This window comes from Drosophila elegans, unplaced genomic scaffold, assembly GCF_018152505.1.
Source record: "Drosophila elegans isolate 14027-0461.03 unplaced genomic scaffold, ASM1815250v1 contig_208, whole genome shotgun sequence".
In the NCBI taxonomy this organism is placed as follows: Eukaryota; Metazoa; Arthropoda; class Insecta; order Diptera; family Drosophilidae; genus Drosophila; species Drosophila elegans.
Genome location: NW_024545578.1, coordinates 24,982,919 through 24,999,098, shown reverse-complemented (window position 1 = coordinate 24,999,098; position 16,180 = coordinate 24,982,919).

Sequence of the window (16,180 nt, the reverse complement as noted above, 5' to 3'; positions counted from 1 at the left end):
GCTGGAAAAGTTGGACGACTTTTCTGGTTTTATGGTTTAGCAGTTCGCTGCTTGTTTGCTTGCTTTGGAGATTTGTCTGCTGGGGGGCCTAACTAATTGCGGATAATGTGCCTGACTTGCTAATGAATTTGTTTTTTGTCTTTCGTTGCAGGTGAGTTCGACCGATAGATATTCGTTCAATGGGTCCTGGGACGGGTAAAGTATGGTAATCCAGTCCGCTTTGTATTAACATACGTGTTCATTTCCAAGTTTACTTCGGTATCTGCTTACTGAACAATTAATTGCATATATACATCATATCTAGTGTCCCAAAAAGTGCCTTTCGATGTGAACATCGAAGAACATCTTTATATAGAGTGTTGCCCACAATGGACCTTAGTTTTCGACGTGTTTTGGTGTGCTGGGGAGTTCTATTCCGATTGAAACCGTCCAAAACTGAGGCCAACTGTGAGGCGTGAGCATCTAACAAAAGCGATACTAACGAGCGCGTTCCTTTTAACTCGTTTTATTTGTCCTCCACATACAAACACAGTTTATTTTATGTTGTTTGGCTTTGGTTTCGGATATAGTATCTCCTTGTTTGCCAACTGGCCGGTTCGTGTAATTTAGTATTTGTTTGATTCGTCACGACTCCCCAGTATATTTTTTCAACAATATTCCACCACAACAAGTAAACAAATGAAACACGGCATAAACCAATACGAGAGCCATAAACTTTCCGATATACTTAACTTCAATATACCACATTGATTCAAAAGGAAATATGCTAATTCAATTTCTGCGACACTGCAAACAAATGTCCGATCACAATACAATACAGAGTTCTGTTTTTGTTTACTATGTATTATTGCAACTATTCTGTTTTGTTTTATGATTTATTAACGGCATTTCAACTGCGAATCATTTACTTTTTTTTTTTTGCCGCGATTAAATTAGCGTGTCAACAGTGCCGAATCCTTGTAGCTAAAAAACGGAGAGCCATCAGCAAAAAGTGTGCCGAGTGTTTGCGAAAAGTGATATACTGGCAGTGCAAAGTGTACAGTGAACTCTGTGAGGTGTACAGTAAGCCGTCCCTAGCGGGGAAACAGTGGGAAACACATTAAAGCTTTGATTTATGCCGTTTGCAAGCTATTTACTACAATCTATATGAATTGGATATGTTAAATCTATGCTGTATATGTTAGAGGTTATTTATTCTGCATTCTGATTGTTTTTCATGCATGAGCTTTTGTTCTGTCACGTTTTGTTTTGCAGTGTGTTACAATTTTCTTGCATCTTTTGCATCTGCGATGATAATCCATAAATTGAACAATAATCGGGCAATAAATATACTCTAGTCCCTCATAGTGCTGTGCTTTCATTTGTCTACTGGTTCGATTTTTGCCATATCTATAACTATAGCAAGCTCGTTACAATTGCATTTTCTTCTCATTTTCCTCTTCCTCCTATATTTTTCTTCATTTTAACTGTTACTTTAAGCATTTCTCCTTTCCATTTTTTTCTGACTTTGCATGCACAGAAGCCATTGAATGGCTGTGGTAATAGTAATAAAAATAATAATAATAATATTGATGATAATCGTGAAAAATGCATCCAACTGCAATTGTGTGGAAACCTCATTGAGAATTTACGACCGAAACTCATTTTCATCGCGCTTTTTCTCAGCTCTTGCTGTTTACCCGTTTTTCAATGAGTCATGACGCAGGCTAGGATTCAAATGAGCTTTTAATAGAGAGTTACGGCTGAAATAGTTTCGCCCGGAATCGCCGTTAGTTCGATCTGAGTGGGTTAACCCCCGTAACCCCCCGTAAACCCCACAACTTTGGCGCGCCAGAAAAGAGTTTGAAATTATGGCACAAAGGAAAATGTAAATGCATTTTTCTTTGCGAAATTTATTGCCGAAATAAATTATCGTAATAATATCAAATAAAAAACGGGCAGGGAAAAGAGGGAGCTAACGGTTATTAACATATGCACGAGAGAAAAGACAGGCCAACGTGCGTCTGAGCGAGATGGAAGGGGGGGGGGGGGGGTCAGAGGCGGAGAAAGTTGAGGGGGTTCGAGATGAGCAAGTGAGGAATTTGCAGGCAGCTAAGTGGCACAGGAGGGTTATTGAGGGTTCGGGGGTGCTGAGCTGGGGAGTTGCTGTTCTGGAACAAAAATCCTCTGCATGCACAATTTAAGCAGGATTTATGGCTGGCAATATTGCGAAAAGGAAGATTTTCCCCAACATTCTTGGTGTGTGTGTGTGCGTAAGGCGTGTGGAACGGGGAAGGGGGAAAGGGGAATGGATGTGCTAAGGCACTGGAGCGACCAGCTCGTCGATTGTGCGTGAGAGAAATTAAATTGCCAAATGGCCATTACCTTGGCGCACAAGGGTTAAGAAAGCTTTTGAGGTTATGAAAATTGCTAAATTATGTTAATACCTCACCGCCTTCTTCTTCTTCTTCTTCTTCTCATTCCGCTTTACTTGTGGGTGTGAATATTGAAAGATTTCTGGGCCTTTCAGCTCGCAACTTTAATGCATATATTACCACCCTCCACCACTGCCATCATCATTATGCCTGTTGTCCTCGAAATTGATTGAGGAATTGCTAACCGGGTCAAAGTGTCGGCGTGAGCAGCCTAAAAGTTGCACTAAGCGAAAAAACTCCAACTTAAATCAAAAGTTAAATAAAAATATTAGATAGATTAATTCTTTTTATTCGCATAATTTTTTTTTAAGTCTAAGCATTATAGATATTATCTTAAGGTTTAAGGTTATTTCAATACAACCACGATCAGTAAAGATCAGTGTTTGTTTACTCACAGTTAGATACTCTCTTTAATTAATTAGCATTTTTTCAAAATTTAAAAGCGAAATGTTCTTTAAAACAAACTTAAACTTAACTGAAAGCAACAACAAAATCATTGTACATAATTTGTTGTAAAAATGATTAAGTAACAGATAACAGAAGCGTTTGCGGCTTTAGCTTCCAGATTAACTTCAATATCCGTGCTTGAAATAAGTTTCGCTTTCTTAGTTGTTATTTTCTCTGTGCAGGAAAAAGAAGGACCCCGAGGTCTCTCCATTTCTTTTTGCACTTTAACTCGATTTGGGGCGAGGCAACCTGTCTTTGTTCGGTGACCCCTTTCTGTCCGGGGCTCATGCAAAAGTTATTGCTTTAGACACAACAATGGCAACCCTGGCAGAGACAACGGCCATGAGCATACATGAGCATTGTGCCGTGCTGCGTTGTGTTGTGTGGCTCTAAATATTTAATATAAATCGTTGCCATTGGCACTTGCCTGGTGACGGTTGGAGCAGGAGGGGCAGGAGAGGGGGACTAAGACAGGTTGTGCCTGATTCAATTTTCTTTTGCCAGCTTTGGCACAGATTTATCGCTTATTAGAAAGCATAGTGGGGTCGAGAAGAGAAAAGAGCAGATTATTATAGGCGGTATTGCCTTCTCTGGGCGACTCCACAGGTTCCAGTGGTTGGGTAAAATTAAACTTCTTTGCAATTAAAGTAGCGTGGGCAAATTTTCTCGACGTTCGCTGTCATTTGAAAGTCAAGAGCAGCCACTATTAGTAACACAATCATAAACTTATCCCGGCTGCTGGCACAAAGGAAAATCCAGTATCGACAGCTCCAGCTTCCCCCTGCAATATCCTTCGTCTTGCAAGGATGAGGTCTTCGGATGAATGAAATCCAGCCTGACAGTCCATCGACAGCGACCAGGTCCGCCCGTTATTATGATCAACATAAAGAAGTCCCTACTTGCTCGCCCATTTGCCGTTTTCCATTTGCCACAACCCATTTCCCATTTCCCATTTCCCATCTCTTGTTCGCCCGTCGTTTAGGCCATTGAAAAGTTAAGTCGCGTAATCGATTGATTTGCCTGGGCGGTGATTCCATTTTACGTTTTCAAGGTGCGTTCGAGGGCCATAAACTTTTGCCTTTCCCCCTTCCCCCCGACGTTGTCCTGCTCAAAGTCTTTGTGCTCGAAATTGAGATTTATTGCAGAATTTGAATTATAATGCAATTTATAATATAAAATGGCAGCCGCCCCGAAGATATTGAGCATGATAATGATGATGAAGCTGTGCAAGGGTTTCATCGCCATCCAAGTTCTGCCGAGGTCGATGAGGTGGGGTGAGCTTGGCTTGGTCTTTTGTTGCTAATGTTGTTGATTCAATTTGACTTCTGCTGCAAGGATAGCTGGCATCGTTCGTCCTGCCAGCGCCGACATTATCTGCTACACAAAAGCCGTTGAAAATCGTTCGGATTTGAAGACGTATTAAAATGACAAGCACTCGGAATTAATTTTGCATTGTCGGGCGAAGGCTTCAGCTTATGTCTGGGACTATTTGCATGATTGTTGGCAGGGGCCGTGGGCGGGGTGCACATAAATCAGCTCGGGGGGGATAACACTTTCCCAGGCGCCGTTTAACAGAACCCAAGTTCAGAAGCCCACGTTTCGAGAAGCGAAACCCACTGCCAACTACTTCCTCAGTAGCCTGGTAACGCCGAAAAACATCAGGAAAATTTAACTGAAAACACTTATTTCCTGTAGTTAATTGCACATTTTCTAAACTTGCCAACTATCAAACAGCAACAACGGGGGCAGAAAACAAAAACAGCTCTTGAGGCTGAAAGTTTGCTCTTGGTCGGAGTTTTTCGGTTGGTTGCTGTGTTGCTGTGAGAATTCAATATGTAATTTTGATTGAAATATGCCTGTTTGCGAAGCCCACACACCCAGGAAAACACAAACACGTAGAGACAAGCTGATCCGGGGCACGGGGCTTCAACGGGAGACAAGTGTTTGTGCTGGCAAACGAATAACTTTTTAGTTGGCCCAAATGCACTGCCAGAATTCGGGGGTCCTGCAGCCAGCTCCGCCTGCTGTCGGCCATGCGGCCTTTCGCTCAGTGTACTCCGGCGTGTAATGAAGTGTATGCGTTTGGCAGACAAGCTGCCTCAACTCCCCAGCCTATGTTGCGTATTTGCTAAGCCTTGCTGCTCAGCCCGAGTGGAACCTCTTCCGACCAGCGTCCTTCGCCCTGGTTGTGCGGGTTTGTGTCTTTTTGCTTGTAAAGCAATATTTCAATCAAAACAAGAAATAAATTACAGGCTTCACTAGCAGAGAAAGCGTTGTGAACCGAAGGGTGGAGCGGGGAGCGTGGAGCGGGGAGCGGGGAGCAAGACAGCTGCAGAGGGGCAACTACGCAAAGTAAAAGCCGTAGAAGCAGCTCACTGGGAATATGGCTGGGGCAGGGGCAAGGGCAGGGGCAGGGGCAGTGGCGACAAGAAGGGGTGCCAGGCTGGAGCGATGCAGTCAAAAACAATGCAGGCAAAAAAGTTGCGGCAAAATTGTTGTACCCCTCCGGCGGAAAAAATAGGCGGAAGGGGGGACTCTGAAGCAGAAGAAAGCCAACTGAAAAGTTCAAGTAGAAGTAAGTACAAAACTATTTTGTAAGCACGCACACACCAGCCCACACACACACACACACACACACGTTGAGCAGCATGCATGCAACACTCGAAACTTGCAAAATGAAGTGCACCGTAGGTAAGGCCGGCAACGAGTGTCGACTCACGGAGTCCTGGAGTCCCGGAGTCCTGGAACCCTTGAGCCTGACAGCAGGCGGCACTAGCAGGCAATTCAAAATGTCAGTCCGAGGCCCAAGCCGTAACAACGAAAGGGGGACTTTTGGACTGGGAAACAGGGCATTAACAGTTAAAGCTGCCCGAAGTTTAAATACACTATGAGCAGAGCCATCCCAACTGTTTATTACTAATCAAAGCCCTTACAAGGTAAACAATCCAGAAAATATCTGATGTCAAACCTATTGTCGATAAATTATTATTATTCGACTTGAGAAATCGTTTTTACTGTCGTTAATTTATATCCAGCTGCTTAACACAATGCAAGTTTTTGTGTTACCGACAAAGGCTCAAAAATTTTTATTATTAAAAGATCGCTGAAATCTGGTAGCTTTTAAAGGGAACATCGTTACTCGTCGCGTATTTTCAAAAAAAAATAAAACAAGGCATACAAACTGTAACATTGGAACGTGTGCTGCGTGCCACAAATATAATCAGTGGATGTTGTAGCAAAAGTTATGTAAGCTTAAAATGTCGTCAAACATCCTGCTATTTTTCTACTATATCATAATGCTCACATAGAAACAATCGAAAAAAAGTTAAATTAAATTATAACTTCGCTATTTTTTAAGCTATTTATTATTTCTTCAAGATAAGGTCAGAATTCATTATTTCAGAATAACGGCTTAACTCATATAAATCCCATAAAAGCAGTCAGAATATTAAAATAACAAATAAATGAAAAACAAATTTAACTTTTCCATTTTTTAAATTCTATTAAGAACTGAAATTTTTACAATTTTAACTTCTTGACATTAGCCAAAGAAATAATACCACTTTTTTCTAAGCCAGCCAACATGGCGAATGAGTCATATTGATTTAAATTTCTTCCTATGTTTTTAAGAGTTGTTTTGCTTATCTTGATAATAAAAATGATAAAACGATCTGAGCCTTAACAATGTCTTAATAGCTGACAAAAAGCCAAAATTAATATTAATAGGTTGCTTTTTATTTATATTTCTTAAATATAAATTTGCATTTTAAATACATTTTAGACAAGTTGTTTTTCGTTTATGACAAAAAACGACCCAAAATCAGTGGGTTGATCCTTGGGTATAGTTTTCTACAACCATATCTCAACTAACCAAAAACGGAATTCCCGTAAAGTTAATGATGTCCATCAGATTTGCATAACCCCTATATTACTCAGCGCTAATATTTGTCAATACTGAAAATAAGACTGTGACGGAACATGCTAGACCAACTAGCTCTTTAATTGGCTAGCCGAGGAGCACATCTAAGTCGAATGTCAAAAAGAATCCGGGGTCGAGGCGTAGAGTTTAAACATCCCCGCGAGCGGCCGCAAAATAATGCTTCAAGTTGTGTCAGTCTTAGGGCATTTATCCTACTAATGACTTGAAAAAACAAGCGCTGCACACATGAGATGCGCCACATCTCGGAATTAGGCAGCCTGGGGCTTGGCTGTAAGGTCATGTAGTGCTGGCAATTAACTTTGCGCATCTACAGCCAACTTCTTGGTTTGACTGCTTTAAAGCCGGCTACGGGTATTTGGGCCTTAATGGGATGACTTCGGCTCAGTCCGTATCCGGGGTATAAATATCAATTTGTACCTGAACCCCAAAATCGAATAAAAAGAAAAAAACACACAAGCCACATAAATAACTGCATGTGGGCGCCATTTCGCGAAGGCATATTGGGGGATGTTGTTGCGCGGTCCAACAACGGGCACATAAATGCCATAAATCGGTTAAAATCCATTTTAAATATTATTATGCGATTCAAACAGATGATTTATTTTCCACCATTTTTATACCCGGTAGTCTTATTATAAAATTGTACGATGAATTCGTGCAAATATACGAAGCATCTGCATAAAGAACAAGATAGAACGACATTCACAAGTAGCCCGCCTAAAAGGTTTGGTAAAACATTGATACTAAAGATTGTGGAGGTGTACTGAATTAATTTATACTTAACTACTGCCTGTAGTTTATTTTCAAAACAAAACTTTCCGCTTCTTTTTTTTTTTTGGTGAAGCCATATTTTATGCAAGGGAGATTTTACGTTTATTCGTTGGCGTTTTGCTGGTCTTTTGTCTACTGAATGTAAATGGATACGCAGCCAAGAAAGCGACCAGTAAGCACATCTGCATAACTTAATGCTGGGGCTGAATGTTTTTGCGAGGAGGAGGAGTCTAGACGAGCAAGGATATCCCCAAGCTCAGCTTTTGGGGACTAACAGGGCTTCGATTTGGTATTTTTACAACCAGCTTGAGCACAAGGCCTCTTACAGAAGCGACTTGGAAGCTGCACATTTTATTATAATTCATAGGGCGTGCAGATGAGAATCGAAAGAGCGTCTGACAACTTACAGGGCCAACGGACGTCGGACTAGGGAACTAAACGCAGCCGTAGAGCATAAGGAGTCTAGCAAAATAGTAAACTTTTTATCAAGTCAATTTTCTACGTTGACTGCAAACCACAGCGGCAAGATTTGCAGACAGGCCAATGACATGGCCGAGGAAACTACACGAAACTTTTGCCGTCATGTCCGGTCCGGTCCGGACCCAGTACCACTCCCAGTCCCAGTCCTGTTTTGGTCGGATCAGACCAGACGGCGACTCTAACCTTTGCTGCCATATTTTCGTTCCTTTGGCCCTCGATTTTTATTCAATTTCTGCTGTCGCTCCTCGATTGCAGCTCAATAAGCTGGAGTCAAGCCCGGCGGATTAGAGTCCTGGGAGTTCGGCGCTGGGAATTGGGCAGCCCTTGGAGCGAATTATTATTCATTGCAGTGGGAGTTTACATAAATTACGCATCAGCCAGGCGACGGCCTGGCCAATGGTCAAATTGATTCCCTTTAAAAGGTCTGCCATGCTGGCGTAGAACGAAACTAGAAATTCATCCGGCAGGACTCGAGCTGCTGTGCTTGACATCTCAGTTTGCAATGCTCGTGCTCCATGGCCTGAAAGCCTGTCAGTTATTCAGTTAGCAGTTAACAGTTAGCAGTAAGCAGTTAGCAGAAAGCAGTCAGCATTTAGCCACTGCCCAGCAGGTGCGGAGGTGCCAAGCGTTTTGGGCAGGCTGGGCAGGAACCTGTCAACTCCGGGGAGCCATCGCCATCCCTGCTGGTCAGCTCCCAACAGCCTTCCAAGTGTTGTGTCTGACAATTGCCGCCGGGTGACTTTTTCACCTGGCTGGGAAATTGTTTCGCAGTGTGCTTGGCAGATGGGAATGCAAGAAACGCAGTGCGAGAGCTCAGCAGCATTGTTGCAGGTTTGCAGGTTTTGCAGGTCCTTGGCCAAGATCTTGACCACCTACCGTTGAAATTGCGCGTCCTCCGGCGGCATTAACTTGCAATAACACCGCAGGGCGAGAGAATAAAGAGTGGCTTAAATGAAATCCGTAAAGTGTGTCGACGGGTTCGCCGTTCCTTTTGGTTGACAACTTGTTTGACATAATTCAACATGCAGTTGGCGGCGCGAACCTTTCTGACGGCAATTAAAAACGCATTTCCATCGCAATGCGATAGCGCAGAGGAAGAGGAAGGCCTGCTCATTTGAGCTGCTCAACTCGCTCCCGAAGGGCTTAAAGTAATTTACCCCAGTGCAGGCCGACAGGCAGTCAGGATGCGACTCCTTTGTGCCACGCCCCGCTCCGCCGCGTAGGCTTAAAACAAATAATTGCAAATAAATGCTGTTCATTGGAGGGAACAATGAGATGCATTGACACTGGCGCGCACTGTCAGCTTCGTCGCATCACCGGCCCAGGCCCCGCCCTTAAATATGAAAATTAAAATTACAAAATGCACAAATTGCAGCGAAGTGAAGCGAGGTGAAGTGCAGCGAAAATCATATTAATAAAAATAATGAGTTTGCCGCTTCCTCTGCGGACGCGGCTCCTGCGAAAGCGGCTTGAAAACCCGATTAAAAATTGAGCAGCGAGCAAGGATGTTAAGTAGAAATGTCAATATGACAGCTGTCGTCTGGCCAAAAGGGCAAGCGAGTTGACGAGGGCCTCAACTCAATGTCAGCGATGCACATTGCACGGCGATGTATGAAACCAGTTGCAAACTTCGACCCTGTTTGCTAATGCCTTACATTATCCCCGTGGAAAGGTTTCAAGTAGCGATTTTACCCAGAACAAGAAAGGGAGAAACTTCGGCAAGCCAATGTTTACGTACCCATTCCCATTATTCCAACAATTTAAAATTCCTTGATTCAAAAATGTTCCGATTTTTATGCTTATATGCTAAACAATAAAGGAGCTGCGATGACTTTCCGCTAAATTATTCGATTGTTCCCATGAAAGCTATATAATATCGTTGTCCGATTAAAAACAAAATTTAACCGTTATTCTGAAATCATAAACCATTACCATGTAAATCAATCTAAGAACAGCAAAGTTATAATATTCTTTCATATTTTTGTGATTGTTCCCATCCATAAATCTTAAACCGTAATTTCGAAATATTTAACCAATATTTTAAAAAATATTACAAACATAAATTAAAAAACACCGAAGGTATAACTTTATTTATTTTTTTTTTATTTTCATTATTGTTTCAATGGGAGCTAATATAAAGCTTAAATGGTTCAACAATATTAAAAAAAAAGTCCATTATACGTTTTTTTAATTAATTAAAGCCGTAATTCTGAAATATTTAACCATTACCATATCTTGAAGAATTTTAAAACACATTGAATAACAGCAAAGCTATCATTTTGAATCAATTTGCATAGATTAGATCTGATTTTTAATAATTCTGATTAAATTCATAATAGTTTTAATTTTTATTTTGTTTAATACTATTTAGTATTTAAAAAAATTTGTGGTGAACATTTAACTTTCTTAAACTTAAAACATTTTAATAAAATTTTCATCACCAAATAGGTGATACATACTTTTGGCAAAAAATGTATGCCAAGGAAGCGTTAGCTGCTCTGAACTGAAAAAAATTACCGTTTTGTGGATTATTAACTTACGAAAACGACTTTTTAAGAGAAAGTGCTACACATCAAAAGTTGAGGAATTCCAAATGATATATGTTAAAAATGTTAAAATCAAATTTTTGTAATTTCCGGTGACCTGTTAAATTTTTAGTGATGGGTTTTAACCGTCTCAAAGTATTTAACTTTATAGTGCCCATTTTTTGTTAAAATCGTTTTTAAAAAAATTTTTATAAGTTCAAATCAAATTTATACGAAATTTGTGACGAACAGAGTAAACAGAGATATACAAAATAAAGTTTTTTGTGAAAACCTTTGGAAATTATATAAGTTTTTGTCACTTTTACCACCCGTTCTCGTGAGCGGTCTTAGTATGCACACCATTTTCTTATAGTCTCCTATGTGAACGCTCTTGGTCCGCACTGCACACTACACGTACTGCCGTCCATTGAGATAGTACTGGACACATAAATTTTTTACAATTAAAAAATACATTCTAATATCTTAAAAATCGATTTTTCTGAGTGCATAGATGCCGAACTTAACGAGAACTTAGCTTCAAACATGCCGATAAAATAAACCATTAACCCGTGGCTGTCCAATTCGTTAATCTCATTCTTAGCTGAGCTTTGCTTTGTGCATACTGATTTTCTATTTACACAAAACTCCCTCTAAGAACATGTTCAATGCCGGGCTATCTGCTTATTCTATTATTGGAGGAATTATTACGATTATTTACCAGCAGCCATTGTTGGTCCGTCCATTTCACTTTGACGTATTGAGCAGAAAATACGCAATTACTTAAATTTTAAGCCGAACATGAATTAATTTAAACATGAATACAAGCAGGGTTAAATGGATAGATAATTTGTGGAAATCGTAAAAACCTTAGAGGTCCGCCCATCGGATGACACTCCTCGTGCCACGCCCCGGCCAATTTATGGCAGGCAATAAATTACTCGGGACAAAAGCAAATTATTTTCTAACTTCAGGCAACCACGCGTGGAATCGCCTGGGACTCTGGCTTTATCTATCTGTGCCGTCGGCATGGAACAATCAACGGACATTTGACATTGATTAGTTTTCGTGGAATTTTTAATACATCTTTTCCAAGGTGGCAATCAGACGCCCTCCTTGATTCGGTTCGGCTTAGACGTCAGTCCATTAGGCGTCCACGCTTCATTTACTCATTTCGTGCAATTTCTTAATATCAATTTTCTTTTGATTTTCGGTCGCCGACTTGCCAGACACGCAATCCCCTGCACTGTCCTGCGGAATCTCCCACACGCACACTCGAGTCCTGCGACTGCTACTCCGTTGTCCTGTCCTGACAGCGAATAATTTGCTGTCGTTTGTGTTGGTCCTTGCTGCCGCACTCCGATTGCTCGGCTGACTTTTGTTGGCTCCTTTGTTGTGGCAGCACGTGAGGTCCTTTCCCGATCCCGCACTTCCAAAGGTGGTCCTTGGCCGACTACGTAACGTCTCACTGGGGGAAAGGCAACGCTTTAAGTAGATTTATCGGATGGTGCAATATCTTATAATTTGTACCTGCCTCCAATTTTCATGGAGAGATTGCTACGTAACCCATCGAGTGCAGCATCGGTTGAGAACAAATGGCTTTTAGATTAATACCGCTAATAAATACATACTATTATTACAATCTTAAATAAATTGTATCTTTTTATTTTTGTGAATAAAACGAATATACAATCTTAATCAAAAAGTAATTTGTTTTGAGTCAGAAACATATTTTCCATACTTGAGGGAAAATAGTAAGACGTCATTAAAATTCTTAATGGAAGTACACATTTATTTCTTTTGTTCCTTCTAACTTCTTTACAATGAATAGAATATACGTGTACTCTGCAAGTTAATACGAGGTAGAAGGAATAGAAAAAATAAATATGATATATCTTTATTGGGCTGTGTATGATAGTTTCGGTCATTTCTATCGGTAGACACATAAATTTCACATCGAATTTATCTTATCTTAGAAGTTAATAGTAAAAATGTTGCAGTCTTGCAGAGGGTTGCATATCTATTATGAAATTGAATAGCTAAGTAACTAAGTAACGGGTATATTTTATCAATATCATTTATTCTTGTTTTTACTGCAAAAGCTTAATAAGAAATACTTTTGCCTCCATTTTTAATGAATCTATGCCCTCATTCCTCAAACTATCTGCATGCCACGGGGATTCGCAAAAGGTCATCCCACTCCCTCTAAAGGCCGCAATCAAGCTGCATGCCAAAGCAAATAGCCCAATATCAAATATCTAGAGGCCTCGGAACGCACTTAAGTGCCAAGCAAGGCTGAGTCCTTCGCCCAGTGATGCCCAAAGATCGCTGGCTAACAGTGGACAAAACGTTGTCGGCACTTGTCCCAAATATTTTTGTTTTACTTTGAACTTAGTCCATTGCTGATCAACAATTGGACAGAAATATTTAGCGTTTGACCACGTAATGACGCGATATTTTTTGTTTTGCTAGTAATAAAATCGATGTAAAAAATGTGTGTTTAGAAAGTTATACTAAAATGGTTAAAGTTTATATACTGTAGCAAAAGACATAGCCTCGGCAATTGTCAAAAAATTAAAATTTTAAAAATATTTTTTCCTCTAATTTTAAGTATTTTCGTAAGTTTAAAAATTTTTTAAGCAACATTTTTGTGGAAAATAATTAAATAGCATTCTTGTGGTGCTAGCTTCGTTAAAAGAATGTTTATGTGGTTCGGAAAGCCATAAGAAGTTTTAAAAACCTGTTTTTGAGATTCAAAAATGATCAACTGGTTATTATTTTTAAACTATGAGTTTAAATTTGTCTTTCGCCGATTGTCGTTTAGAAAAGTACACCTTAAAATGTAGTATCACAGGGTAGCTAACAACGTGTCCCACTGTGCTGCTGAGCGATGTTAATACAATTAAAAATCCACCAATTTTCCCTAACTCTGCAGAGGCCGCAAGGTTCTGGCGGATATCTGAGTGCCATGGATGCTGTTGTTGTGACTGTGGTTGCTGCTGGCAGCGTGGACAGTTGTGTGAGGATGAGGTCCTCGTGGAATCTCGCCACCGATGTCGTGATGCCATTAGTCGTAAGTGGCGTTTTCCTTTTGATTTTGGTGGCATTTGACTTTATTAAGCAAAACTACTCAGAGGCTCCTCGGCACAGGTGCCTGGCTTGGCTCTTTGGCCGCTTTGTCTATGAGTGGGGGTGAGTGGGGGTGAGGACCTGTCTGGTGGCATCGAAATGGGTCAATGTGTGTATTCGCTGCTTGGGCGTCTCATGTAATATGTATTCAGCAGGCCGCAGTCGAGTGACATCCTTGGAGACCCCAGCGAAATATGCGGAGGATAGTTCCTGGTTGTGTGTTGGTTTGTTTGGGTGGGTGTGGGTGTTTGCATTTGGTTTATGCACGCGACGCCTTAGGTTTAAGATTTGGCCGCTCGATTCTGGTCGTGACAGGAGGGAGTACTCTGGCTGTTCCTGCTCAATCATTCATTTGTCCTTTGTTTATTTATTTTACTAATGGAATTATATCCTGCACCACTTGTTGTGCTCCTTTGACTTGCCCATCATCTGCAGGTTGGCGACTAGAGTGCTTCATCTCTCGGTATTTGTTCCCCAAGCTGCTTTCATTACTAAAACATATGGTTTCCGAGTTCCTCGAAATAGTCAACTATTGCTTTTGCTTTTGCTTGCCTCATTTCAATTAACCAGTTAGCCTAATCGAGGTCCTTCAATATGGCCGCTTTCTTAGCGTACTCTGATTCATAAGAATTTTGCAGTCCTCCATCAAGGACATGGCTCCATCAGCACAGCACAACTTGCAAGCTGCGATTGTGGATCTTTTTATTCATTGACAATGTGTCAGCGGCAGGAGGGCCAAAGTGGAGCAAAGCCAAAGCTGTCACCACCTGGGAAGCCTTTGGAACGAGAGGTGCCGAAGGCATCGACAGCTGTAAATCATGTGACATGTATTAAAATTACAATAAAGCCGGCACAAGGGCTGCTCCATGGATAATCCTGAAGAGGAGTGGTGGGGCAGAGGACTGGGGGTGTTCCAGTGTTCCAGAGACATCAGTGAGCGGCGGTGCCAGTGGCAAAGTCTGGCGAACGGTTAGATGGAATTGTAATTTCAGCTTTGAATATATGCCAGAAGGGGTTCTGCTCGGGAATGTCACTCACTGGCAGTTTTGGCATCCACCCGACTTCATTCGGTTCTTTTCTTTGGGCTTTATATCGGGCAGACAATACACCTGCGCTACACACTGAGCTGTCACTTCGTTTCCCTGAGACGCATTCTGTTGGTGCTGCCAGCTTCGCCGAGCAAATACACCCCCATTTATTATTGTAATTTAATAAAGGCAGGCAGAGAAGGCAAAGAAGGCCAAGGGCCAGACTCAGGCCAGCAGAGTGGAGTTAAATCAGAGAAATTGTCATTGGGGCGAAATTGAAAGTAAACTCCCTCCTGCCACCTCTTCCTTGCCTCACTCATTTTATTGCTGCAGCCCTTTCAATGGCTGCAAACACAAGGACTGATATGTAAATCAATTTGTCGAATTTTATTTCTTTACTTTCGCTAGTCTCATCCGATCGAGCAACTCGTGTGGCACGTAGTTGATGCAGTGAAATCGAGTAACAGATTAAATAACAGGAGTAGGACAACGAGGTAAATAAATAGAAAAGAGGCTTGGGCTTTGACCCCCTTCCCATTTTTAAGAATTAACCAACATTTAAGAATTTGTTTTTGCTAAGATTTTAGGGAAGGCTCTAGTTCAGCAGTATATATTAGGCAGCAGGAATATACAGGACATAGCGAAATTAATGAAAAGGAAACATTATGGTCGGGACTACCACGATTAGATACCGTTTCTCAGATAACCAATAGCTAAATATTATATATGCCCCCCGAAAATAATCGGGATTAATGTAAAACCTTTCGCCGGACAATTTACCTTAATGGTTATAACTACTAGAATGTTTTCATTTGCAAAATATTTCTGGAAGTCGATAAATATTGACCGATTTAATATATACAGCTTTATAACTGAACCCTACCATGACTCCGAAGTATCGATGTTTATACAAACGGAAAGACGGAAAGACATAGAAACACTTTTTTCTACTTGTTACATACTATTCAACGAATAAAATATACCCTCTTACTCTACGAGCAACGGTTTTAATTATTACATCAAATAAAAAATCGTATAGTGTATGACAATTTTGTCCCAACTCGATTCCTTTTATATATTAATAATATATTATATTGACAAAGAAGCTAGCACAGATGTTTTGAAAAAGTAAATCGCACCATTCAATTTGGTTTACATGTCCTTTTGAAATGGTGCTGCTTTACTTTTTTGAATGTTTTTATTCTTCACATTTTAGATTAAATTATATTCGTTTTATGTTCATGTCAAGAAATTAATACCTTTCCAAATAGAGCCTTGGAGTAGAAATAAACTAAACTTTTATTGCATAGTTTTAAAATGATTGGCAAACTTTCAGACCCACCCGACTTGAATGGGATTTCAAAGCGGATCACTGTATACATATATAAGGTATTTTATATTTTGTTCCTTCGTACTCTGCGAAAAGTTGGTATGTGGTTGAAAATTAAA